The sequence below is a fragment of the Fulmarus glacialis genome, unplaced genomic scaffold (genome assembly GCF_000690835.1).
Source record: "Fulmarus glacialis isolate BGI_N327 unplaced genomic scaffold, ASM69083v1 scaffold8916, whole genome shotgun sequence".
Lineage (NCBI taxonomy): Eukaryota > Metazoa > Chordata > Aves > Procellariiformes > Procellariidae > Fulmarus > Fulmarus glacialis.
In genome coordinates this window covers 54,269-82,029 of record NW_009218728.1, presented here as the reverse complement: position 1 = coordinate 82,029, position 27,761 = coordinate 54,269, and the positions used below count along the sequence as shown (strand labels likewise).

Sequence of the window (27,761 nt, the reverse complement as noted above, 5' to 3'; positions counted from 1 at the left end):
AGACCTTCCTCCTTTCCACAGAGCTGAATTGCAGTCACAGTGTTGGCAAGAACTGAAGAAAGGACAGTGTGCTGCTGTTAATCAATATATGGGTAAGGGGATACATGTAAAAATGCACGTGTGTACATAGATTGCTCCAAGAGCATCTGACTCCCATAAGCAAAACTGCTTAAGGACTGACATTTCCTCCTCTGACCCGAGAAAGCTTAGCTGCTCCAGCAGTTCGTGTGAGCTGGTCTTGAACTATTGCTTTGGGGACAGGCCTAGATGAGTGCTTGTGCAGTTCTCGTTCTCTCCTACCTCCCCCATTGAAAACGTTATAGCAATGTTTTGCCCTCGAAGTCATACTAGGATGTTTCTATGGGATGTTAATCTGCTGCTTCACTTCGCTGTAGAGATGGTTGAAACGCAGAAGTGGGTAAAACACTTCCTGGACTGTGTTTCCAGAGGATGACAGGACCTGAAGGAGAATGTCCCCTATGTGGTTCAGTTTGCTTTTGTTTTAAAGCCAAAGGATTACATATGTCATCTTGGGATGGGTTGTTAACATCACAGAATCCCAGTGTTTCCAGTGATCCATCCTGAGGAGCTACACAGGATTATTCTGCTTTAAAACACACAACTGCAGCTGCTTAGGGGAGCATTTTTCCTTCGGCTGCATTATATGCCAGGGCAATTTAAGTCCACTAAACTGAAATACTGAACAGGGATTTGTGACAGAGTAGCAAAGTCGTCCTTACTTTCAAATTCTCAGGAAAGGCAGGTGTTGCTTGCTCCGAGAACACACTATCCTGAGATTCGGGTCACACCTTGGTTTAATGCTTGTTCCTTCTGAATACCCTAGTAACACTAGTGGAGTTTCAAACTGATGGGAGCGGGGTGGTCTGGGATAAGGAAGGTCTGTGGCTGGGGATGTGTGTGGGATCAGCCACTCTTACTGAGTAGAAGGTCAGTATTTCAAAGGTTAAAAAAAGAAGGGTGGGGGGAAAGCTTCAAAAGAAAGTATGTAAAAGTTTTGGTTGCTTGGCAAGTTCCAAAGCAGTTGCAGCAAGGGTTTTTCTGGGGGTTGTTTCAAAACTAAATATAGTAAGAAAAGGGACAATATCAGTTCATGCACAGCAAGAAATGTTGGTGTACCTTTTGTCAAAGGGATGGAGGGGCTGCCTTGCTGCTGCCATTCCTCACACCTGCGTCAGCCTTTGAGTTGATAGAAATCTAACCATCCCCCAACCCTATGGCTCTTGGGCAGAGCTGGTGGCTGGGGCCTTGGGGGGAGAGCTTTGCCTCCCAAAGCCACCTCTTATTCTGATTGCATGGGTCTGTTGTGGCTGGTGAGATGGGGACCTCAAAGTCCTCCTGGGCCCTGAGGTCCTGAACGGGTGCTGAGATGGCTGCTGCAAGACACAGCAGCCCGAGGCTGCTCCAACCTTGTCCTGCTGGGATGCAGAGCCAGCATGGGATTGGGATGGGGAAAGAGGTGGTGCCAGAGGCTTTCTTGTATGCCACAGCTTAAAAAAAAGCAAGTTATGCCCTGGCCTCATGATTTTTACCTACTCTGAAGAAGTTTTTAAGTAGCTGCTTTCTCTATGGCACTAGAAGCAGAACTGGTTTGTAGTTAATAAGATACACAACTATTTTAGGCAAACATTCCTCATACAGCCTGCCAGCGCAGGGTGGGCTGCAGGCTGGGCTGCTAGGCTAAATGCTGAAAATGCTCTGGACTCTGTTTTAACGGGAAGCTAACTCCTGCCTACAGCGTCTCATCCTGGAGTGTAGGATGAAGTGGTTATTGATGCAGTTTCTGTCTGTGAAAAAGTGGCTGGGGAAGGGAAACCCTCATTCTGTGAATGAAAGGATGGCAGCAAACTTCCTAGGGTTCGTTTTTGATTCATGTGCGTTTTTCTGAACTGGCTGAGAAGAGGAGAACCCTGTTTTATAGCACTGTCTGCAGCTGTTAACTTTTCCATTTGTTTTCAAATGTAAATCTTGCGTGTGTGGAGGATGTGAATTTAAAAAAAAAAAAATTTAGTTTCTTCTTTATTCCTGAGGGAGTGGAAGCAACCTTGTACAGAACTCAGTATTGCTGTGTGGAATACTGCAAGGTGTTTTGGGAAAGGAGGAAGGAGAAGCTTTCCTATAACTGCAGGAAATGAATTTTACCTTGTGTACAGCAAAGTGCAGATAACTTCCTCCTTTCCTTCCTCTGGTTGTGCCAAGGCAAAATTGTATCGCTTGTCTCCCAGTTTCTATTTTGCCAATGTGTTTGGGTGTAAGCTGCCTGCAATAGAGAAAGCCAGGTCAAGGATAAAAATCCTATACTAATCCACTGTCTATTTAATTTCAGCTAAACCCTCCTGTCTTTCTGCCTTCTTACCTCTGCGGGGTCAGCAGGGAGGCTGCTGCTTTGCTGTTGTGCACGGAGGGAACTCTCTTGTTCTTTTTTTAACCTGGTAAAATACCCTGCATTTCTATGACAATGTGGCCGCAACTTCTCCCCATAACCCTTGTTGCCACTGGGCTCCTTCTCTAGGGTCACTCCAGGTAACTGGAATGCTGTTGCACAGGCAAGTCAAAGCAACATTTGTTGGGTGTTTTGGCTTTGGCTTCACATTTGAATCCCTTTCTCCTTCTGCCCCTTCTCAGCCCTGAGGCTGCTTTGCATGCCTACCGTGGTCTCGCCTGCGGCAAAATGGTCACTTATTCTTTATATTTGTTTATCTGTGATTCCTCTTTCCTCTTCCTCAAATGTTATTTAAAGCTCTTGTTTCAATTTTTGAAAATACAGCCCTTGCATTAGATCCCACAGTTTCCAGTCTTGTCCTCTGTGTTTAGTACAGACCGGTGGGACTTACCACCTAAAAATCAATTATGCCCTATTGCCCCATTCAGCCTTTTACTGACTACTGGAAAATACAGATTTTAATGGTGTCCAAGTCTGAAAACCTCCAGTGTTATTTGGTCCGAGGAGGGAAATAAAATTGAGAGGTTTTTGTTGTTACAGTATGCAGAGCAAAGCAGGCTACTTATGTTTCACTGAGCATTAAGGTTTATTGCAAGAAGTGTCTTTTTTGGGTATAATACTTAAAAGTGAAGTCATTCACTCTGTGCTCTGAGAGCAGAACAAGCTGAAACAGCTTTGCTACCAGGTTTCCATCCCAAACAACTTGGAGGCTATATCCAACTGCTCAGCAAGAAAAGTTGAAACATGCTGACATATGTGTACCGCCTTGCTAGAAAACGTAAAGAAAAATCTGATAATAACACATTTTGTACTCATTTACTAAGCACTCCTTCCCACGCAGACAGTCAGAATGAGCTGAAACAATAGGATCAGGTGAGTAGGAACAAGCTGGCAGGGAACGAGTTGCTTCTCTATGGGCAGCGAGAAACGGAGGGAGGAAAAATTAAATAGCCAAGCGAATGCCTTTGGAGGACAGAAATGCCGCAGTCCAATAGAGGGAGAGGCAGGGAATCAGAGAATGCAGGCTCTCCCCCTGCCTTGTAGTTGCTTTCTAGATCTCGGGCTTCTGTAGTCACGGAGATCAGGAGAAACTTTGCTTCAGGTCTGTTAGTTCTTGTATTTGGCAGGGCTGGTCTGCAGGGCTTTTATGACTGCATAAGGATACTGTACAACCGCAGGGCAGGTCTTCCTCCCTGCAGCCCTACCACATCGTGCCTCTACCCAGGGAGGGTGACAGAGCAGATCCAAGTCTTTCTTGCTTACATAGTGAACAGCAAAGCTTTTTCTCTGGAATGCATCAGCTTTTATAGTGACCTCAGGGAGGCTTTCCTTATGCAGGGACCATGAAGCACATGCTGCTTTCTCTCACCCTGAGGTTCTCATCCCTGCTTGCAGCAAGTAAACTGAGTCACAGAGATACTACAGGCTACGTTTGTGAAAATGCTCTCTGCATGTTAGCTGTTTAAAATTGGCTGTTGCCTGAGCAACAGCTGAGATGTATGAAAATCTAGGTCTTACTCCAGTGTGCTTCTGACAGCAAATCCATGTTTGTTACTTTGCATCTTGACTCTCAAGATAAGTGTCACTGTCATCAATTCAACATATCTAATCTGTTTATATTTCAGCAATAAAAGCATATAAGGGACTAGATTCTTGCTTGGTATAAATCAAGCAAGAATTAATTTACTCTTCTGCTCCCCATCCCCACAATTAAAAACTCTGGCCTAACTCGAGGCTTCTTGTACTTGAAATGAAAATGTGGATTTTTTCTGTGTTGAAAATGCTTGGGTTTTGGCTCTTTACCTGTGATTTCTCTGTAGCTCACTGCTGTAGATCACACCAGTGCCCTTGTGTTGTAATGCAAAGTCACGCTGGATAATCACGTATCAGCCTAGGAAACACAACTTGGCCCATGATCAAACCTGTTTCACAGTTCAGTATACTCTGTACAAAAGGTTTTTGGCTCATATAAATTAGCCTGTGCTGCTCCTGATGCACTGTTCATTTTGGGTTTTTATCCTTCCAAACATAAATGACTTTTGGACATGTCCCTTTTTTTTTTTTGAGATCTTAAAAAAAAAAAGAGTATTCTTGCTTGCTCATGTTTGTGCTTTTTAATAACTAATCCATTTTTCTAGCAAATGTGGTGTTTATTTGGGTTTATAAGAGCAAGATGATAAAATGCCCAGCCCAAATACTTAAGTGCCCTTGACAAATGTATGCAAAACAAACCAGACATGAAAACAAATCTAGTGACAGCCTCTGCTGTGTACAGCAATAGCTGAGGGAGCTCCCCAGCACTGCGGAAGAAGCAACCACTGTAGTCTGTACTGAAGAGCACTGCGGGGTGAGAATCAAACCTCCCATCCCAGCCGTAACTGGTGTGTCAGCAGATCTGACCTTTTGAATTTAAGGGGTGAACTGTTTACAGGGAGAGTTGGTGTGGTGCTTGTTAGAATACTATTCAGTATCTCCTGGAAGAAAGAACCTGGGGCCCATCTCTTGCTGTACTCACTGAGCAGCTTCTTACCTATTGCACCACCATCAGGTCCAAATAATCAAGGTGTAACTGGGAGCCCCCAAGCAGAATTTACCTCTGTCACATAAAGATGAGTATCAGATATGGTAAGGAGTGTTAATGTTGAGCAGAAAACCCTCTGCATGAAGATGTGCATACCCTGCAGCTGCAGAAACCCGAATATCTAACCAGACTTGCAAGTCATATAATAGTTTGGAGAAAGAGTTCTCTCTTACACTTTTGGGATGCTTCCCTCAACCTGATGCTGCCTTCCCTAGGTAGTCACTGACAAAGCGTTAAAAATCTTGTAAGAGTTTCTGTGGGCACTGAAGCTAACAAAGCCCATTTTCCCATGGATTTGGGACTGAGATTCATTGTCTACAGAGTTAACGTGTCCAATTGAATCCTTTCCTGTTGGGATGCCTTTATAAGGTTCTCTCTAATGTGGAGTCCCTAGTGTTCACTAAAATATGGGTTCCCACTACAATTTTTCTCTCTTGGAGAGAGAAGTTGAGCCTTTCTGCCTTTTCTGTGAAAATTGCAGGAACTTGTATTTAGACCTCCACCTCTGTGTTGTATTTGGTTAAAAATCTGAGTTGAGGGTTTGAGCACTGGACAGGATCTGAGGCAGGATTCCTCTGCCTTTGCAGAGTGCTTGCTGTGTGTCCTTGAGCAAGGTAGCTGAGCCTGGTGAAGCACCCGTGAGCTGTGCCTCCAGTTTGACTAGATTTGTATGTGCACAAAAGCGTGTTTGTGTGTCTGTGTATGTCTCCAACCTGGCTTTTCACTCAAGCAGAAATGCGGGTTCATTCTGTTCACCTGCTCATTTGAAAATATTGGCTTTAACTTCTTTATGTATTTTAGCTTTCTCATCCATGAAATGGAAATGATAATACTCATTTGCTTGCCTCACAAATTTGTTGAGAGGATTAATTGATGTTTGTACAGAGTTTTGAAACCTTATGCAAATATTAAGGTTATTGTTAATAGGCCCTTTGGAATAACCGAACTGTCAAATAAAAGAAGCTGGAAGTTGAACTATCTTCATGCTTTACAGGGATCTGGGCTTCCAAGCTTACACCAGGTGCGCTGCTCTGGAGGTGGGATTTGTAGGGCTTCCCGTGTCCCTGCTCAAAGGTGTGCGCCACGCAAGACTTCTCTGCTTTAAAATACCCTTCACAACCTAGTTTTCATGTCTGTTGCCCAGCTCGTCAGCTTGCAAACAGCTGAGCTTTAGGCATTTCAAGGAGCTTCAGAAGTGTTTTGAAAATCCTCAGTTACAAGAGTGTTTTCAGTTTTCCTAAATGAAATCTCAGACTGTACTTTTTAGGGATTTTCTTTCTAAGTATAGGTTCGAGGGGGTGAGTTTCCATTTCAAAATGCAAGTTTGCTTGAAATGCTGTGGCTCTTTGGAGAAGACTTCCCCTCCACACCCCAACCTCTGGTGATCTAGGTATGCCAGCCTTGAACCACTGACAACGTATATAATTTTCTGTGTGATCTTTCTCAAACTCAAGTTGTGTTTATCAGCTTCCCTGCCTGTATCTTGGTGGTGTCCTTTCCACGTGGAGGTTGTTCATCCTATAGGAAGGAACAAGTCAAGCAAACAACATCTCTTCTGAAAATTAGTTTCTTGTCTTGTCGCAAAGTTTTAAGAACTAATCTGAAGATGTGTTTCAAGTCCCTGAAATCAAGCAGAGAACACATGTGCTATATCTCTTCCACTTCCAAGCATGGAGGGGGATTAATTTTTTTCTAGTTTTCCATCTTTCTCGCTACTCTTGACCTATTGAAATAGAAATTACTTCCACCCACCATGTTCTGGAAAAAGCTGTTTGCTGTTCTAGCCATAAGGCTCTCATTAGAGTCAATGGGAGGTATATGACTAACCCTTGGTGTGCGCCACTTTAGGAAAAAAATGTAATTACTAACATGGCTTTTGTGTGGAAAATATTTTTGGTGTAAAAAGAGGACTCGGTTTTCTCCTTGATCTATAACATATTTATGGGGGAGTTCGCATGTTTCAGTATGCTCTGTATATCCTGGAAGGAATATACCCAGATTTCCTCTTAAAATAGTGATGGAGTTCAGCCAAAGTATGACGGCTTTGGAGCCTCCTATTCAAAACAGAACAGCTCTGTTCAAAACAGAGCTCCCTCTGGGCAATACCTGGCTCCTAAGGTGATTGTGCTTTGGTTGCTTCCATGCCCTGCTTGAGTTTCCTCTGTTCTTCATTTTTTTTCCCTTGGGGTTGTGTTTAATGTCTCTGTGAGGTACTTGCTCTCCAACTGCTGGGACAGAGGGGTCATCTTCTTTCTCTGCTGCTGAGTGAATTGGACCATTGTGGCTTCTCTCACCTCTGATTTTGTGTGTCTGCTAATTTCACATTTTTAGCCCTTACGTCGCTATGGGGCAGCTTGCTTTCCTACCTACTCAAGACAGAGTAAAAACTTCCAAGCCAAAGCTGTTGCCTTGCACATAATCAGCCTCACCATGTGGCTGAATTGGAGTAGCCTTGGGTACGTGATGGCTCTGCTGTGCATGCTCAATGACCCTGGCACTGATGCACAGGGAGAAAGCGTGTGATACTGATACTGAAAATTGATACTGCAGATGTTTCTGGGTGACTGTGTTGCCATGATGCACCTCAAGATACAGTGGGTTGGTCTGCCTACAATTTTGCATGGATGTTAGCGGCTTCTTTCTAATAGAAGTATTCAGTGAAGAGGATGATGTGGTAGTACTAAGGCCTAAAAAGAAATCAAGGGGAAAAATGGTGATTTTTGAGGTTGTTCTGTGAGAGGGTTTGGTACTCCATTAGAGACTTACCTGATAAAGGGCATACAGTGGCTACAGCATTGAGATACGTGTTTGGAAAAAGTCATCCTTGAGGTGCTGGTTAACTCATTCCCCATTCAGTTGGCAATGCTTGTGGGAAGAAACCCTTCCCTCATCTGTAAGGTGTGAACACTCATTGTGGTTTTATGTGGTTTTGCGAGTTTTTGTCTCTGTATTACTCAGGCAGACTGACGATATGCGAACAGTCTCTGCAGATGTTGGGATTTTAGCATTGCTGGATTTTGCTGTTCTCTCATGGAAGCTGGTGGCTGACTGGCTTTTTAGATATCTCAGACGTGCATCAGTATCTGGCACTGTGGAGGGAAGAAATAAGCCTTTCTGTGAATGTGAAGTGTGCTGAACTAAAGCCAACAATCTTCATAGTTTTTAATTACTAAACCATTCAAAACCTGCCTCTTTTGAGAGAGATATTTTGACAACACTCAAAGGTTTTAACATCTGCTCTTTGAATGGAGCTGAAGCACTTGGTGGAATCTGTTAATTTTTCATTGTCAGATATTTTCCTTTGTGTTCCTATAAAAACAATAATATAGTTTGCAGAATGGGAACTCTGTCAGCAAAGCAGCTAGGTTTTTGGGATGCAAAAATTAGTTGTTACTGAATTCTCGGCAACTGAGTATGAGCTCATGTTTGGGGATTAGGGTTGGAGAAGAATTGCTTGGATTATAGTCCAGTTGAGACATACTGCCTCCAAGACTTTGGATGAATGATTTCAATTATGCTTTCCCCATTTATAAAACTTTACAGGGTGTTGTGGGCTTTCAGTAATGTTTTCAAAGAGGTAAAAGCAATGGTTGCTACTAGGATGGAAAAGTCTGTCAAACCACATAGAGCTACCAATTGTTCATCATGGGCTGCAGCTGGACACTTCCCACTTTTAGTGAAGGTTTTATTTGTGGTGGTGAAATGCTTTCATTTGGGATACTGTCCAATGCTTTAATGGTCATGATAATCGCTGGTATTCAGTTTATCCATGTGTTTCTACTTGCAGTCAAGGCGAAAAAAAAATACTGCAGTGCTGTGACATGTGGCACTTCCTTGAAACCAGAGATGTGCTACTTGGTGTGGTTTGGAAGAGTTCTAAAAATGGGGGAAGGTCCAAGAAGTTCTCATTTGAGGTACATGTTTTATACCTGATCCTTCCACTCATTTCATGCAGGAACCAGAACAAAGATGCTCTGCTTTCCACTGGGCTTTCTGGGTCCTACAGTTATAGCCCTGCCCGGAGGAGAAGGGAGCAGCAGGTTCCTTTCCTATTGTCATCTGCCCAAGAGGCAGATTTCCTAATGCCAAGTGGGCTAGTGGCACAGCCCACCAACTGCAGTGGGCGTTCCTTATGCCAAAGAGGCATATCAGTCATACTTACTGGTTTTAATTCTGTCTTTATAGCACTGGCAGAGAGAATGAGATCGGAGCAGAATTCCTGCATCCTGCCTGGGCTTAATTAGCTACTTTGTAAAGCTGTAAGATGCTGTAGCTCTTGCAAAACAGTATGTTTTATAAACATGTTTTTCCCTCCTTGGCTTGCTACAACTCTACCTCCACTCAGAGCTGCCAGCTAGTTTGGTTTCAGATGTAGGAGGGCTGGCTGGGCTGTGGGGTTGAGATTAGGGTCCTCGATAGCAGGTGGGAGTCTGCCATCCGGGCTGGAGCGTTTCTGTTGTGCGGCCTCCCTGTAGTATCATGGCGATCCTCTGATAGCTGCCCTTAAGTTTGCTATGGGAAGAGTGTGGGAAAGGATGCTGATCAAGTGGGAGATAATATTCTCCAAAGTTTTGTGGAGCCAGGCTGTGTCTAACTTCCCAGTCTGCTTTCCAGGAGGAAACTAAAGCCATTGCTGCTTCAACTGTCTGATTTTTGCATGCAGGCTGCTTGCTTGCATGTGTCATCCTCCTGCTCTGTCGGTTTGAGAGTGGCTTACTGTTTGATTTTGGTCTAATGTTTTCAGTTAAATGAGGGCTGGGCTTGCAAAGAAGCTTGTAGCCTTCTTTCCCAGCTGTTGGACAGAAAACACAGCCCCTCATTCCTTCATTTCCAGGCATTGCTCCTCTACTCAAACTTTCGTAAAGATTGCTAGTTTAACTCTGACAGCAGTTTTAGTGAGTATCATGACAAGATTTCAGCACTACCATGCGTCTTGTTTCCTGCTGTAACAAGCCTTGAACAAAGCACGCTTGCTTTTCCTGGGGAACTAGTGATAAATTAGACAGGGGCAGCAGGATAGTTGTCTGCGCTTGTGGAAGAAGCAGCTGATAATCAGTATTTTATACCCCAAACTAACATAACTCTCTCTGAAAATAAAGGGCCAGTCAGAACATAAAAAGTAATTATTAAAATTGAACTTGAAGAAGCTCTAAATGGATTTTATATATATGGCCAAAAATATTTTAGCTCTACAAACAACCATGTTCCAGAACAGCAAAGCTGATGTTTTGTTTCCTGCTTTTTCCAACTGCATTCTCATCAGGACACCTCCATACAGCTCTGGAGGCGACGCGAGTACTGCGCAAAGGGCTGAGTGCCTTCTGCGTAGATGGAGGTGTGATGACTTGCCATTCTGTGAAAGCAATTTCCAAATGTTGTCCCTGTTGTTAAGGACACAATATGCAGCTGCTCAGGGTATTCATTGGTATCAGGTATTCATTGGGCTTCCCTGGATGCTGCAGTGGCATTGGCATGGGTTTGCAATCCAGCATTGCTCTTCAAAATGCTGTGGATGACAGAGAGAATCCTTTGTCTTTAAAGCATAGCTGAGCTGCTCCTCTGGTGTTGGCTGCTCTGTTACTTTTCCCATTGTCTTTTCTTCCCGTCTTTGTCTCCGGGATTGGTTTTATCATCCATCTAAAGATTTTTGGATAAAAAGTGCTAACTGTCATCTTACTCTTAGGGTATCTATAGAGCTTTATACAGTCTAGCCCAAATGCAGGACAGAGGCTTAGAGCTCTGGACAGGCTAATTTACCCTGTTACGGAGCCTCTGGTTTCAGACACCATCAGTACGCTTATTTCCACAGATAATTTTTATCAAGTTTTATCAAACCTGGCCCTGATCTCAATTTTATAGAATGTTTCCCTGTTTTCTGCCACTCCTAGGCACTGCACATCCTAGATCAAGTTGAGACAATAAGCTGCTGCTTAGATTTAATTCAGAGTTGGTCAGGAAGGCTCCAGTTAGGATAGGCACGTGAACATCTTGATGAATTTCTGTGGAAACCAAAGACAGGACATGCAAAGTCAGGCAGGTATCAAAGCCTGCAGCAGAAGAAGGTAGGCATGTGGCATCTAATGCAGTACACTGAACTGTGCTTAAATATTGTCTGCCCGTAGAGTGAAATGATGTCCATGAAAGCCAGGCTACATCTGTTTGCATCTTGAGACGTCAATGGAAAAGTGTGCAAACGTGTCAGTGAATGCAATAACTTCTCAAATATTATTCAGAAACATCCACTTAGGAAGCAAATGTGATTACTGGAGAAGTGCCACAGAGCTCTGCAGTTCTCTTCCCCCTGATCCAGGGAAACACCTCTTGAAGTGCTTACTGGGGGCTGGGAGGCATGGTCTGTGGACGGATGTGTGAAGACAGGAGGCATCCACCATTACTGTAAGCTGTCAGCTCTTAAAGTTGGTGCTTCTTAACCGTAGAGAGACTGAAGAGGAGAAGGCAGATTCTCGAGGCTGGAGAAGTGCCTTGTTGACATAGCAGCTATGGGAGAGAACTGCTGGGGCGGGAGGAATAACTCTTCAGAGATGGGCAAAATGCAGAGAGGTAAAGGAGCTCTTTGCACGGCTTCCTGCCACGACGTGCAGCCGTGTACAGTTGTAGACTTTCAGTTACGACAGTAAAAGAAAATCTTGTTCCTCTGGGTCTGCAGGTAGTCATACTGTTTAACCTTTCCGTTGAAGTCTTGGCAGACTGCAGTCTTTCTAAGAGGATTTTAATTTTGATTAGGCACAGAGCTGAACTAAGCACAGCTCCCGGGTGTATCCCAGGCAGAGACGTGACCACAGGAGCAGGGCTGGCACACTAGTTGGAACAACGTGGGGTTGCATAGCAGTCCCTATAAGGTCCCTATTGCTACAGCATAGGCCATATTTGCATTACCTAGTGGACCTACAGCCCGAGTCCATAGTTCTATTGCAAACTTGATTCATTTGTTGTTTAAATCTCAAACCTGATGCGGAGCAGATCCATCATGGTCTTCAGCAGTCCATACCTTCCCCTAGGTCAGGGGTAGGTTAGTGTGCGGGGGTGCTTTGCAAGCGAGTTATTGCTTATAGTTAGTCTTTGTCAGAGCAGCACAATAGGCCACTGTCTACCTTTATCTTTTATTGGTGTTAGATCCTGTGTTGTATTCAATCAAAAGGATAATTGATATGGGCTAGGCTGAGATTCTTTAAATGAGTATGTCCCAAGCTTATGAAGAGGCTGGTCATGCCAGCGGATCAGGTGGGTTAGTATCCTGCATTCTAACTGTATATTTGATGTGCAATTAATGTAACCATTGGAAATGGTCATTCTGCACCAAAACCTGTGGTGACAGAGTCTTCAGATTCTCAGTGGTCAGATACAAGGGTAAGATGTTACTGAGTGTTTCCGGGCTGCTGTGCTCTTCACTGCAAGTCACAGTTTGGTGACCTGTAAATGATGTGTATAGTGTCATTATAGTCAGAAATGGGTCATGTGAAGCCAAGTATTTGGGCTAACTTAAAATGCTACTTATTCTGGTTTTGAGGTTAAAAAAAAAAACCCAAAACAAAAAAAAAACGCTCCACGTGCAATTTTTTGAGATAACTACTTCTGCCATCAGTGGGACACCCTGCCTTTCGGCTACCTGCAAAGCACAATAGACTTTATCTTCTGAGATGAGATCAGCCATATCGAATGAGCACTTAAATATAACTTTGGTTTTAGAAACATGCTTAGAAATATGCTCAACTGGTGATACCTTTCTGGGCTATAAACCAGCCATCATCTGTCTTTAGAGGCCATCATATTTTCCAGCTGAGTCAGTGTATATAGAGTTTATTAATAAATCAGAAGGAGCAGAGTCACTGTGAGTGCCCCTTGGCAAACCACTTCACCTCCGTGGCGTCTCGTGTTTCCAAGCCCCGAAACTGGGAAATGATAGACTTCCCCTTGTGAAGATCCGCTACTGAGAGCCGTCTGTTGTTAATAACAAACCGTCCTCTTCTCCCTTTTGCTTTTCAGATTCGGATCAGTGAAACTGTTTTCCTCAAAGCATTGCTTAGCCTTGGCTTTGAAGGTATAGTGATGATGGGTCCTTGTGCCTTCATTAGCAAAAGTTCCTCTCCCATCTTGTGCATGCTTAAATAGTGGTGTACTGGAGCTCTGCCAGGAGACAGGTAATTGAGTGCCAGCCCTATTTTAAGGAAAGAGGACAGAGGTGAAGGAATCACTAATTTGGACATAATAGTTACTGTAAGGGTTTGTGTAGGTCATTCTGGTGATCAGACTATTGTTTGTGATTTCTTTATATGGCTGTCTGTTCCTTGCTACAAAACCTTTATATTTTTTGAAGTGATATCCAGCTTCAAGTATAAAAATGCCAATTGGTCAAAATTTGCCAAAAAACAATATTCTGTGAGAAATACGAGATAAATAATTCAAAAAAATGTGCCATGTCTTTGGTTCTTGAGAAACTCCAAGAAATAAGGTGACTTCAGTTACTTTGCAGGCAAGTACGTAGTGCTTTTACTCTTCTTTCAAAAGCATCTTGTTACTGAAATCAACTTCGGGGATGCATTTTAAGATTTAGATGGCATCTCCAGATACATGCGGAGAGTTTGTGTTTCTGAAGAGATATATAGAGGCATCCTCTGTAAACCAAGAATGCCATTTTTGTTCATTGATACTGTAGAAGGGGAGAGAACAGAAGAAAATTCATGCCCTGGACTTGAAACAGAAAGGCAAGTTATTTTCTTCAGCTGAGGATAAGTATTTACTTTTGTGTCCTGACAGAGATAGAGCTGCCCAACATCTGATAAAATGCCTTTTTAATTGGTTAGGTGTGTGGTACACATTTAAAACCCTATTATAAGGCTCTCCTAATGTACTGCATTTGAAAGCCCTATTCACATGCGTTTGCCTAGGGTCGATTTTGGCTTATACGTCTCTCCAAATCCCTATTTTCTTTCTCTCGTCTCCAAGCTGGTAATAAGATTTCTTATTATCTTCTTGCTTATGACTCCTTCAAGGCTGCTGACAAAGGGGCCTCAGCTGCTCTCTTGATATTATCTGGGCAGATACCAGTTGAATTTGAAAGGGTGGATTAAATAAGTGCTTCACTAACGTTTCCAGGCCTAACTTCATTATTGTGATCCTGCAAAGGAGGAGAGAGGGAAGGAAAGAGCTGTCTGAAGAAAAGAGTGCCAGAATAGCGGAGTGTTGTGCGTGCATATATTTCTATACATAAATATGTGTATGTAGGTATATGGTACCTAAATTTGTATGACCTTGCCTTCTTTCAGATACATAAATTATTTATAGATCCAAGTAACATACAATACATTCTGCTTTGGAAGGAAATACTGAAATTGGAAAGAGGAGTGACTGTTGTTCACATAAACATTTTTCTACACATTTCTTCCTGGTATTTATGGTGGATCTGTCTCCGTGCAGGTATTTGAGCCTTAGCTTATCAGGGAGATACCCGGGAGCCTTTTTTAGGGGCCAGAGAAATAAGTCTTTGTTCTTTGACTTCTGCTTCCTGCAAATCAAAGTTCCTTTGGCCTCTCCTGTCTGTTGCATGGGGATATTGTGCCTCTGGTGCGGGGAATTTGGTTGCAATGTTCACGGTCTGATCCAGTGAGTAAGACTGAGACACAGGGAAACAGAATTGTCTTCATAATCATCTCAATGGGTAATTATATACAAGTTCCTTTGCCTTGGTGTCCTCTGATGCACCTTATCTGTCCAGTCTGCTCAGACCACAGACTTCAGCATAGGGATGATGCTGTTTTGAGTGTATCAGTTTCCTAACATAGTGAGGCCCTCCACTCTCTTGGGTCCTTTAAAAATTAACAAAACAAACGCTCAGTGTGGAGTGCTTTGAAAATCTCAGATGAAAGGCGAAGTATTACTAGGAAGAATTGGCATTTCCCTCCCCTCCGCATTGATCGGTGGGGGAAGTGGTCCCCTTGGAGGCTGGAGAATGGAGACAGCCTTGTGGATGTACTGATTTGTTCTGCATGATGATTTCTCATGGAGTAATTGCACTGTTAGTGTTTATCAGCTAATGAAAACCTCCTTCAATAACACCAAAAAACAAGGATAAGAGAGCCTTGGATTTCTGGTTTTCTTTTTTTTTTTTTCCTCTGTGAGCATCCGTTATTCATGAGCCAGTTCTGTTCATCAGTCTGGTGGATTGCAGAGGATGAGAAAACCTCATCCACCAGCCTAATGAAACCACATGTAGAAAAGGGTACCTAGATAAGAAGAATCTCGCTTATCCAAGAGCAGATGGGGTGGAAAAAGAAGCCACAGAGGAAGTTTAAACTAATTTGAACCAATCTCTAGCTGCACAAACTTTGAATTAGCCCTTTCTCTGTGTTGTGCTAGGGTCTGCTGTGTGTGCCAGGATGCTCTCCTGCTATCCCAGCCCGGTTTTGTGCACATGTTGAGCCTACCTAGGAAAGCAGAGCTCCGGGATCGCTGATGCAAGGGGAGTGTTGGAAAGCCCCTGCTGAAGGACCAGTGTTCCCCGCTCTTGTGGGGAGTGTGAGCTCAGAAGAGCTTTCAAAAACCAGCCATCTGGCCCTCTGTGACTTGTAGGTATTGCAGCTTGTGGCTGGAGGAAGAGAAGACCAGGGAGTGAGCGCAGGAAAAGCAGAAACTGTGTGCAAGTCCAGCTCTGTGGGACTTGGGCGCTCGGGAAGAAACTTTTTGCAGTACTTGAGCACGCGCTGACACTGAGCCATGATCTGAGTCCCCACACTGCATTGTATATAAACTGCACGTTTCCTAATCTACGTTGTTAACCTGCAGACTAATGATAGTGCTCCAGATCCAAGAGGCTAATTACATTATTTAATAAAGAGGGTGGTTTTGATCCCAGAAATGTACAGAACAGTTTAAACAACAGAGAAAAGAAAAGCAGGATGATGCTCTGTAGGTTATGTGTTGTCTGCTGGCTGGGTTTTCCTGGGGAAAGTCCAAACTGGCAAGGGGGGAGAGAGTGGTTTGCATGAATCCATGAAGAAATATCATGGATCTGTTTGGAGAGAGAGAGAGAGGCACTGTAGGACTAACAAGCTAAATAGCTCCAATGCAGAAACCATGTTGCCTAATAAAATACTTCTTATTTATGCATTTGAGTGGGTTAGGTAGTGCCACCCAGCAACTTCTGTCTGCGCTTTGAATGTTGGCATCCTCGTGCTGCAGTAAGAGCCTGCGCTTGTCGTAGCGGATGAAGGAGGCAGGATGGTGGCCAGGCACACACCCACACACCAACCCCGCAAAAGCTCAGGTCAGAGAAGACATTTGCAACCAAATGGATAAAGCAGGGAGTCAGCAAGAGGGTTAGGATGGTATTTCTGGTTGCCTTGCTTTCATGCTCCAAAACGAAGGTGTCACTTGATGGGAGATGAGATGAATCCCACTGCTCTGCCCAGCTTGCAGCATTACTGCCAGCCTTGCTTCTCCCCCAGCTGGGATACTTTGACTGGAGCAGCAGTGCCATTTTCCCACCCTTTCTGAGCCAGAATGAACCCCTAAAATCTTAGTGTTGTGGTCAAAAAGCAAGTTCCAGATACTAAACCAAGAATTATCTTTGGAACTTTTATTTACCTTTTAATTTTTCTTTTCATTTGAAATTTCTGAGCAGAACATTGTGTCAGACTGGAAAAGATGATATTGTTTGCTTTGAAGGTGTCTTGGGGAAAATACAGGGGCGATTCAAAAATGTTTCCAAACAGTGGTTGGAAGAGAAGGGACTTTAAACTGTCCCTTTCAGTTTGCACCATGAGAAACTAAGTTTTCTGATGTGAAAATAGCTCAAATAAATTGTTAACTGGGGCTCTGCTAATATCACATCCTGGCCAAGGTTCAAAGCTGCATGAAGAGTAGGTGTTACCAGGAATCCTGTTTTGTGCCTGTGTATCACACCATTAATGTTAAGAAATTGGTGTAAGGGGAGCAAGTTTGTGTTTAAAATGGTAGTCTTGAGTTAGAGGAAAAACTTATTGTGCTATGAGGAAAAGTTTTATTTGCTTTAGGAGAGAATTTATTTCCTTGTAGAGCTAATTTGGAGGTGATGGAGCACAGGATGGAAAAGATAGTGGGATGTCAGCCCATTTCCTCCTTTCCTGGGGGAAAAAAACAGTGTGAAACATCACTGCTAAGGCACTAGTAAATCCATGCAAATTGGAAAGTTAGGTATTTCATCTTCTCTCCTGGTTCTTTGCTCACCTCCTGTCTCCATAGGTGTTCAAATATTTGCCTACACTGGAAAACACAGACTGATAAATAACCACGTTGTCAGAGATGTGATTTTATTTTTGTACTCATGGTTTTCCTAGTGCAGGGCTAAGGGAAACACTTGGTATAGGTTATTTTGCTTACAAAAACGAATAAGCTATACAAATGACATTACTATGAAATGCACAACTGCACCCATATTGAGGCATGTGGCTGGGTGAGCAGGATGCCATTTTAACCACCGCAGGCAAGTAAAAGCAGCAAACTTCCTAGCATAGGCAAACGCTTAAATTGGATTGTCTGATCCATGAAATCTTAGTGCTCTGTCTAAAATTTCCCTTGAAAGCCTTACAGCCCTGTACAAGTTTCATCAGGGTCTTACAATGTGATGGTGGTGGATTAGTTTTGAAACCATAGTTAAGATTTCCTGACTTTTCTGGGAATCTGAGTGCTTTTCTTATGTTCATGCTGTCCTGTCAGTAATTGAACCTTCAGAGCATGGATATTTCTTTTCTCATGCAAATGTAATGGAAATGGGATGCTTAAACCAAAATTCACACTCCTGAATTTCTTGTCCTTAGTTGGGCAGCTTATGGCTGAGAATACTCTCCCTTCCCTTGAGCTTCCTCCTCCTCCTCTTCTCTATGCTATCAACTTGCATTTTCCTGTCCTGTGATATTTGTGCGACTAAATAGGGGGACGAAGTGTCAATTTAATTAAGATATTTAAAGAAATTTTATTAGGCCGAGGACCGTTTGATCACTGCATGGTGTCAGACAGGACTGCTTATGCCGTGTGATGCAGCTGTGAAATGCCATCGGAGCCACTTCACCAAGCTTCGTCCCCTGGGGATGCCTGGGGACAGGCTGTGGCAGCGGGAGCAGCGGCAAGTACCGGCTGACACACGACCACCACACCTCACCTGTGCTGACCGAGCTGCATTGCTGCTTACAGTGCTCTTCTAATCTGATGAGGATTTCCAATATGGTAGCAGTTATTTTTACACAGTAGCTTCATCTTCTTTGTACACCCCTTGTATTACTGGAACAGCTCTGAGGGGTAATAAATGCATCCAGTTCTACGTCTTTTGAGCAATCGGTATTTTACCAGCACCTCTGGGGTACAGCTCTAGATCCTGATTTTCCTCATTAAGATGTTTCTGCACGTACCTAGTCAAGAAGATGCTGTGAAAAAGCAACTTTTTTTTGACCTTACTCAGCAGTTGGGTTTTTTGTAAACTTGACTTTTGGCATGAAGGAGCGCTATTGTCAGAGCAATAGGGAAAGGGAGGATTTATGTGTTCAAGTGTCTCTCTATCTCAAGATAACACTAAATCCAAAGGGCCAAATCGGGGTGTCCTGCTCATAACACATAGTCTTCCAGGCTCTGGTGATGCAATTTATGGGGAGGAAAGGGGCTGAGATGGCAAACGCTACAAGGTTCTGAACAAATACAAACAAGAAAACTTGCAGTACGTGGTGTCACAAAGATCTCATTTTAGCACACAAAATCAGGCAAATACTTAGGATTAGGACCTGACTCAGCCTCATCTCCCTTGTAATCCTCCAAATCTTTGAGTTTTTAGGCCTTTCATTTAGCTCTAAGCAGCCTGCCTATGTGGTCACGCTGGTTGATGTAGGTCACAGCACTGGACTGTGAAGTGCAGCACGGGGGTCAGGATGCATCCCTGCCCTGTGGGGAGATGATGGGATCCGGTGGCATGTTGTCCCCAGTGCAGCTGAGGTCAGGCAGCAGCTTCATCTATGGATAGTGTGGACTGGAAATACCACCGTGCCAATACTGGGGAGCTGCTCAGGAAGTGGAAACTCTTACAGCAGATTTGGAGCTCGAGATATGAATGGGGCAAAGCCATCCAGGGTGGCTGTGGGCTGCTTTGCTGCTGTTGGCCATCATCTGCTAATGCAACGCCTGACAGACGATAAATCTCTGAACGTTCATCTTTGTCGTCATCTGTGCCCATCACCATCTATTTATATCATTACCGGTGCTGTGATCTTGTAGCTGTAATTTTATAGATCACAAGTGGCTGTGGTGTCATTAATGCATGAATGTGGAGGTAGAAGCTGGAAGTTTTGCCTGGGATTTTTGTGTACAGGAGCCTGTTTTAATGTGTTGCTCACTGCCTTTCCTGGAAAAGGGGATGAAGCTTTGGGAATATTTGTGCTGGAGAATTGCAAGGTGGGAATAACATTTACTATGTGCATGAGGAACAGTGGTGTATTCCCCACTGACTCTCTGCAAGTCCCTTCAAATACTAAACTTACTTTTTGAATCAGTAGTATTCTTTAATGATACACATGTTGTGCAGTGGGTTATTGTGGACTGTTGAGAGTTGATTCTGTGGTTTTCAGTTACGTGGCAGCCAAAAATCTGCCTGCATCAAGGCAAGAGGGCAATCCTTGTTCTGTTCCCATCAGTGCCAAAGCTCCTGCAGGTGCCAGAGACTGAGAGCCTGGCCTTGGGGGTGAGATAGGGCAGGACAAAGTGATGATATTTGCAGTCTCCCAAATCCTGTAGTGTGGAGGGACTTGTTTTTGTGATCCTATATGTACAGCTGTATAAGTTAAGTCTGATAGTGGACCATTCCCCCAGTTACTGCTCAGGGTCACAGTTGCTAAAGCCTCAAACAGGGGTTTTCCCATGACCTCAAAAAAATTCGGTATCAACGTCATTGGAGACATCTGCCTCTGACTGCCAGTGCTTATGCAGTTATTTTAGGCAGTCTGGATCATCCCATGCATGTGTGCACAGACATATGCAGGCAAACCTTTCCCATCTATAGGAACCATGTGCCCAGCTTCTTACTGAGGCATTTGACAGAGTCTGTAGAATACCAGAATCATGGGGCAAGTTTCCAAATGGTTTATTTGGGTCTAAACTGTAAGACAAACACTTTATTTGTAGATGGCTGAGAGCCTTCCTTCCTCTCTCTTGCTCATGGCCACTGCAGCAGCTGGGACTTGTCCATCACTACATTGCACTGTAGTGATGGACTACAGGAGGACCAGAGAGCAAATACTAATCAACAAGACCCTGACCGAGCACAGATTTTACACTGACAATGGAGCTGCTCAAAGGGCAGTGCTGTTAGCCACGAAGGAAGGCAGGACTTTGCTGCGTAACCATCTGGCACTCCATCAGTCCCCGCTACTGCTCTCTGCAGGCTTGTCTGCAGCCTTTCTGTCCGTCTGTCTCACTTCACATCAACGCTCGTTGTAGTTGCTGTTCTTCATTCTGCTCCTGGCGCTGGCTGCTGAGCAGCACGCTCCCAATCTCATGGACAGACGCTGAACTACTTTGAGAGTGTAATTTAGGCGCTGCCTCCAAAAGCTAGTTTTAATTCGGTCTTTACATGTGAGAGTGGAAGTCATCACAGTGTCCTCAGACTGTTTCTGGAAGGTGGTATCTGCACTGGGCAGTGACGGTGGGACCCCTCAGTCTCACATGAAGAAGGGAAGCTGCCTCTTCTGTAAAGAATTTCCCTAAGTGCAGGCATCTTGTTAGCAGAAGCCAGAGCTATGATATTGGCAGTGTCAAGCTGAGAGCTGAGCGGTTGGCATCTGAGAGACACGTTTCTGCGTATGATGCTGTGGGGAAGGCTGAATTTGCGTTTTTCTGTCAGTGCTTTGCAAACAGTTGTTGGGTGACTTTTCCATCATGACTGTTCTTGGTGTGCACTGTTTCCAGGACATGAGAACCTTCTAGTTTATGATCCTTGTAGATAAGCTTCTGTTTTCCATTTTGCCAAAGAACAGAGCATTAGCAGAAGTGGCCAGGTGTTACCATAACATGATATTATAAAAAATGCAGTGACTGGAGCTTGCACGTAGCCTGTTTTTATTATTTTTACCTATAAAAGGGATGCCATGTAGGTTATACCCATAGGTTATACCCTTGCATCTGTATTTGCAAACCAATCCAGTTGATGTCTCTTGGCAAGCTTGAAAAGGGAGGCAGAGCAACAGATGTCTGTGAAGTTCTGCTCCAACATGCCCTTGGGCAAACCTGTCAAAAGGAACTTAAAGAAGAGGAAACTAAGGAGTTGTCTTACAACAAAGCCGTGCAAGGGGGTTGTAAATACCTTTTTAGCAAGGATCTCAGGAGAGAGGAGAAGGAAGGAAGCAGCATGGGGGTTATAAGCCCTGGTGACCTTTACCCAAGCACAAATTTGTAGATGTTTCCTTCCTTGTGTTTTTCTGGGTTATGAAACCATTAATACTTTTCCCCTTTCCAGCTTTAAGCGATGCTTGTTCCCCTCCCCTGACATACCTTCTTGACAATTCAGTGCATGTAAGGAGTTGGTGTGTTTGGCTTGGTGATCACTGCTTGGCTGATCGTGCTTAGCCATTCTGTTAACGGGATGTCTGGGAAGATATTTGCCTGAGCAAATTATTCCAGTTGTGAAATCCTATTTTATTTGTTCCTATTTTTCTTCCCTTTTCTTGTCTCATAAAGATAATATGGGGAAAAAAATTACCAATTTATGAGTAAATCAGGCTTTTGATACCCCTATTGCTTTCCCTTGAATTGATTCTTGGAATAAGGTATTGAGTCATTTCCTCCAAAGGACCAAGCCGGTTCCTGCACTATCTGTTTGTTCTGATGTTCTGCTAGCTACAAAATCACACCAGACCAGCTACCTTGGGAAGCCTGGGGCCCACAGGTGGGAGCAAAATGCCTCTGTGCTGCTTAGTTTGCAGCATCATTTAATGTAAAACACTCAGTGTTAGAGTACATACTGGTCTGGCCAAAGGTGCACCCATCAAAACTGAAACAAACATATTTTTGTTGATGTTCTTGGAAATCTAGGTTTTTCCCCCCTATTTAAATTGTACTTATGTCAGTAAGGTTTTAGTCTTAAACAGGAACTTGACTTGCTGGGTGTGTGTTTAGCAGCCTGTGGTTTTGAGGGTTTGTGGTTGTAATTTAACATTCGGTGTGTTACCCTGAACCTGTTGATCTGTGAAGAGGCTGTAATAAGTTTATTGGTACAGTTGTCGCAGTTTTAAATTAAAATAAACATGTACGCCATATTCAATTTTTTTTCAGCTTTTAAAAAAATAATAATTTATTTTCATTATTCTTTGTTTCTATGGCTTTTGGTGCACATTTCTACTCCAGGTGTGGCTGCAGCAGCCAAAATTCACAAGAGGAGTCTGTTATTCTCATACAGTGAAGTATACTGCAGCAATGCCTACAGACTCGTGCAGGGATGAGAGCCTCATTTTACTGCCTTACGTTCTTTGCTCCCGCTTTTGGCTTTACAAAGGAAAAAAAAAAATCTGCTCTTGGATTTACAGAAAAGTGAAATTGTGCCTCACTTTTGAAGCTGTAGCTGTTGACTCTGTTACAGCGGTTGGGTCTCCAGGGCTGTTCTTCCTTATAGTGAGAGTTCCTGAAGTGCTGTTCGTCTACTTCTAGTTTGAAAAGACTTTGTGACCTGCAAAGGGACCCTTTAGTGTGATCCATGTTACTGCTGCTGTGAAGGTTTGGCAGACAAATTTAGCCTGTTCTCTTGCCTGCAAAAAGCACTCCTTATGTGAACAAAACATGGGACCCCAAGGTTGCCTATAATAATGCTGAGAGGCAGCAGAAGGTATTGTCCATGCATAAATGGGAGAAGGAGAAGTAGTCTTTTTTGGCAAGATGTTGAAGTGTGATGTAAAACGTGGGATTTACTGGACGAAGAGCAACTGGTTAATAAAAATACTTATTAGCAGGTTGCAGTCAAGGTTGCAGATGTAAGGGACTGAGTGAAGTTTCCTACCCGAGCAGAGGCTTCGTGGCAGTCACCCGAGGTTTCCTCAAATCCTGGCTGTACGCTTGACCAGCCGGCCAGCATTAGGGATGCACGTTTTCCCCGTATCTTCATAGTGTTGCCAAGGTGGTGTCACCTGCTCTGCGAACTGTGAGATGCTGATACAAGCTGGATAACACTAATGCTTTGCATTAATTTGGCCTCTTGGAGAAATCAATCCATCACACTAATTGGGTGCAGTGCTTTGGTGCCAGGTGGCTGTCTTGAGTCCAGAAAGTTGGAGCACATATGGTCTGCACTGACTTCTAATAAAGCAAAGAATTAGTGCTGGACTCTCTTTATTATCTTTTTTTTTCCCCACTTGCAGAAGCTTAAGAGGATATGCTGAGCCATTGCCTCTCTGACTTGCATCCTTTGGAAACATACCTCAACCCTTACAGTTGTTTGATGTTGAGATGGAGATTTAGGCTGTCTTTTATGGTCTGTATCTCCAAAGAAAAGTTAAATTTGTGCCAGCTGCGAGCACTAATTAACTGCCCTGATTTCTTTGTCCATTGAACAACTGGAACAAAGACATCTATCCATATCTTTGTGTATCAGCTTTGTCCTCTTGTTGTGGAAGGAGCACCTGGGACAGAAAGAGGAATTTTGGGTTTGGGGGGTGGTAATAGTGGTTATGAACAGCCAGGCTGTTGGGCTGAGGCCTCCCAGTGAATTGCATCATGTTCCCACCATGGTAGTAGATAGGGGATGGACTGAGGTTTTTTTCTGGCACTTAAGCAATTTTTGACAATCACCCTTTCCCTCTCAAATTTCCTGATAATTAGTTTTTCTGTCTCAAGTAAGTTTTTATTGGGGAAAAAAAAAATTACTGGAATTATTTTTTACCTTTTTATAGAAAAATTGCTTCTTAATAAAATAAGATTTGAGAAAATTTTCGCCAGCTTGTAGCCTGTGTGTTTTTTCAACCCACTGTGCTGTCGATCATGGTGTCAGACTACAGTTTGACCACAGCTGGGAGCAAAAAGAGGCTGCTCCACCATCTTGAGCACATCTAACTGTTCCTGGAACTTGTTCACTATTTTATAGAGATGCTCCCTATTGATGAACGACTTCTATACCTTCCCCTGTGCAATGAAACTCAAGAAAAGAGCCTACATATACCGGTGTGGGACATCTGTGAATGGATTGTAAATGTCACTTGGAGGAATCCTATTTCTTCTGAATATCAGACCCCTAAGCCAGCCATTCCTTGGTGTGTGAAAAGCAAGCAGCTTGATGTATTTGAAAGATGAATCACCTCTCATGTTATTTGGCCATCAGCATTTTAAACCTGATGGAAGAGTGTTGGAGCTGATTGCCAGGTCACAGCAGTCCCTGGGTAAATAAAAGCTAGGAATGTAATTTGTCTCTGCGAAGTAAAACATTTTATTAGAGGGGGATGACAAAGAAAAGAGCTTCTAACCACAGTGGCTGCAGCCAGAATCCACTTCAAGGTTTCATGCTGCTATGCCTAAATTATTGGATTGAGGATCCTTGGACTGGGATCCAGGTTGTTGTTCTGCTACTGCCTCTTGTTTGTGACCTGTAGTTCAACATCTTTGTGCCTCTGTGTCTCACCCTGTATACATTTATGCAAAATTAGTAATGGTTCTTTATTCCCAAAAGCTGTTGGGAGTTTTCCTGGGGTTCTATAATGCCAGTCAGAATCAATACGAACAAACCTGTGACTCAGTGCCATCAATACAAGCTTGGGCACCAAGAGGAGCATAGGAGCCTGTGTTGTCATGTTCCTATGGCTGTATAAGGACCTCTCCATGATGGAAAATTCATGGGCCAAATGTTGAGCAGATATAAAACAGAATACAATTGGGTCGTGTAAGTTGAGTGTCTGTCTGTTCAAATTCATATTCACACACGGACCAGGGCTGGGATTTTGAACGCTGATACTTTGGTGTGATGTTAACTCTTCATTGCATTGCCCATTGTCCCATCTCATAGCAGGTTAAGTGAAACCCTGCTCTCTCCTGTCTGCATACACATACTATGTTACTTGGCAGTAAGAGAGATTTCTTATTTTGTGCAATTGCTTTCTGAATCCATCTAAAATTTTGGCTCTCATCATGTGGCAGTGAGTTCCACAACTTAAAAATTAATTGGAGAAAAAAGGTATTTTCTTCCATCTGTTTAAGCTCTTTGAGAATACTGTAATACAATAAATATTAGAGTAAGCCAAATTTTTCCCTGTGAGCTATCTGCAAGAAGCAGCTGACTCATCCCTGGTTGATTACTTGATGCTTGGTCTTCCTCTTCTTGGTTGTTTAAATGACCTAAAATACATTGCCAGATATATATACCTAGCATTACTTTTCTTGGGAAGGAATTACTTTGGTTGGCACAATGATCTGGGCAAGGGGGCATGGCAGGCTGTGTGATCAGGGGTGGGGTGGGGGTCATCTACAAGGCGTCTCAGACACATTTCAGTTGATGAAAACGCTTGTCAGTTGTCTTTGCTGTTGTCTCCTTCTGAATAACTGTCTGATTAGGGAATAAGCATGAGAAAAGAGCAGACTTCTAGATCCTAGATTAAATTCAACAGATTCAGTCAGAGACTACTTGTGCTAATTGAGGGCACTGTATTTCGAAGGTACCATGGCTTATATAAAGGCAGTTCTCCTGAAGAGAGAAAGACCCACTTGAAAACAATCAAGTCCATTATTTTACAGCCTTCTGTATTTACATTCCAGGATCCTTGACCTGGATGGATCAAGCTGAGCATTTTCTGCAAGTGGCTATTTTAACTCTGCTTTTTTCTCTTACCTTTTTAACAAAAGTACATTGAGTGGAACCAGAGAAATGAGAGTTTGGAAATATTTATTGCAACCGTGTCCTCTCAGGGTTGAATGCAAAATGATTTCCAACAGCACGTATGCTGATGGCCCATCCAGTCCGGTTTTAAATGGCTCGTGTGCTAAGGTACCCCTTGGGAAGTCTGGGCTGCAGACTGATAGATTGTGATTGACAAAGTGTATTTGTGCTAGCTTTCCCCTGGGAGCTGAGGAAGGGGGTTACTCAATTCAATAGTTAATGTACAGAAGAAAATGGATGTTAATTTAAAACTATCATTTTCAAGTATTTGAAATTAGTTTAATGCTCATGAGTGCCAGATTGTCTGTCCTGAAGAGCATCCTTCTCCATCTAGAGAGCTGGGGTGGTGGGGAGAGCTCCCCACCTGTAGCTGTTGATGTTCATCTACATGGTCTTTCAGTGACTATCCCAGGGCAAACTCAAACTTTGCATCTCTTCAGATTTTTTTGGCATTGACACTGAGCTTTCAGCAAAGACCCCAGTTAAAGCCACTGTGGGACATTGGGCTGGGCAGGAGACCTTCATATGCATTTTTACATAAATCCGTTAATAGCCATAGGATGATAATGATCACTTGTGATTGCTGATGATCTGGTTCCTAGATGAAATCTGAAATCTTCCATCTTTCGTGATTTTCTGAGGCACTTAGAGCCTTCAACTGGTCTCTTCCCCCCCTACTATATACACTCAGAAATGTTTGTTGAGGGACACATTCTTGCTCCAGTTACAAATTAGTTGCTCTTTTACAGTGAGGTTACACTAGATACTTCACACAATGGCTAAAGTTAACTATTGAATCCCAGCGCTGTCTAACTGGAAAAACTTTAGCCAAGTTATTTCGAGGTGCAACTGAGCTAAGAATTACAGTATTGCTTGTGCATTGTTTGAGATGTTTCTATCTCTTGTAATTGATTTTAATACGTGAGTGAGTGCAAATTTATCCTAAGTGGGTTTAGCAAGTATTTTTGCTACCTTTTCATAAGGATATTTCTAGTGATGACATTATAGGTTCTATGTTGCCGTTTGTTTAAAAAAAAAAAAAAGCAAACAAAACCCAAGACGGTGTTGCAAGGTTGACTGTCAGGCTTTTCGAATGATCAGTAAATTAATTGAATTTCTGTGTTTCCTAGCCAAGGAAATACTGTAACTTTCAATTTACCCATGTTAGAAGAACTGTGATTTGAAGCTTACATCTTTCTCAATTCTTAGGTTTGTCTCTGAGGCGATAAAATGATCAAAATAAATGTGTCTCCTTTTTTCAGCACTACAAAACCATCAGCTTAGCTATACTGAAAATTTTTTGTGTTACCAATAAAATTTCATGGTCAAAGTCAACTCTTGAAACACGAGATTCAGGAGTGATGAAGCTCACTGTACTTGCTCCAGAGCAAGTTGCTGCCATTCCATCTGAAAGGACTTTTATGGATCTCTGGTGTGTAAAATGATTTTTGTATTGTATCACAGTCGTTTTCAGGGAGGAATGAAAGTATATTGTTTCTGACATCTTTTTTTTTTCCTGACAGTTTTACACTTTGACATTTCTCTATCCCAACTTGTTTTCCTTTACTCACTGACCCAAAATATCATAATGGTCTGGTTCAAAGGCTGCAACTAGCCTCAAATTTTGTGCTCTGTTGAGCCTTCATTTCAGTTTAGTTTACTGAATTGTGAAGTATCTACCTATGAGAGTCAGAGAGAGATGGAAAGACACCACTAGAATTCTGATGACTGAGAAACCACGATTGGGGCAGAAGACAAGATTTCATACTGCTGCTATTGCATTATTCATGAGAAAATTAAACACAACATTTTGACCTTGAAATACCCCTTTTTTTTTTAAT

At 43.0% G+C, this 27,761-nt stretch overlaps 1 protein-coding gene across 1 annotated transcript in view; it reads left to right on the top strand.

Moving 5' to 3' along the window:
• Nucleotides 1-27,761, top strand: part of SLCO3A1 (solute carrier organic anion transporter family, member 3A1) — a gene marked incomplete at its 3' end in the record, with an annotated part of 105,527 nt that overhangs the window by 26,268 nt on the left and 51,498 nt on the right. The gene's annotated exons all lie outside the window — the stretch shown is intronic.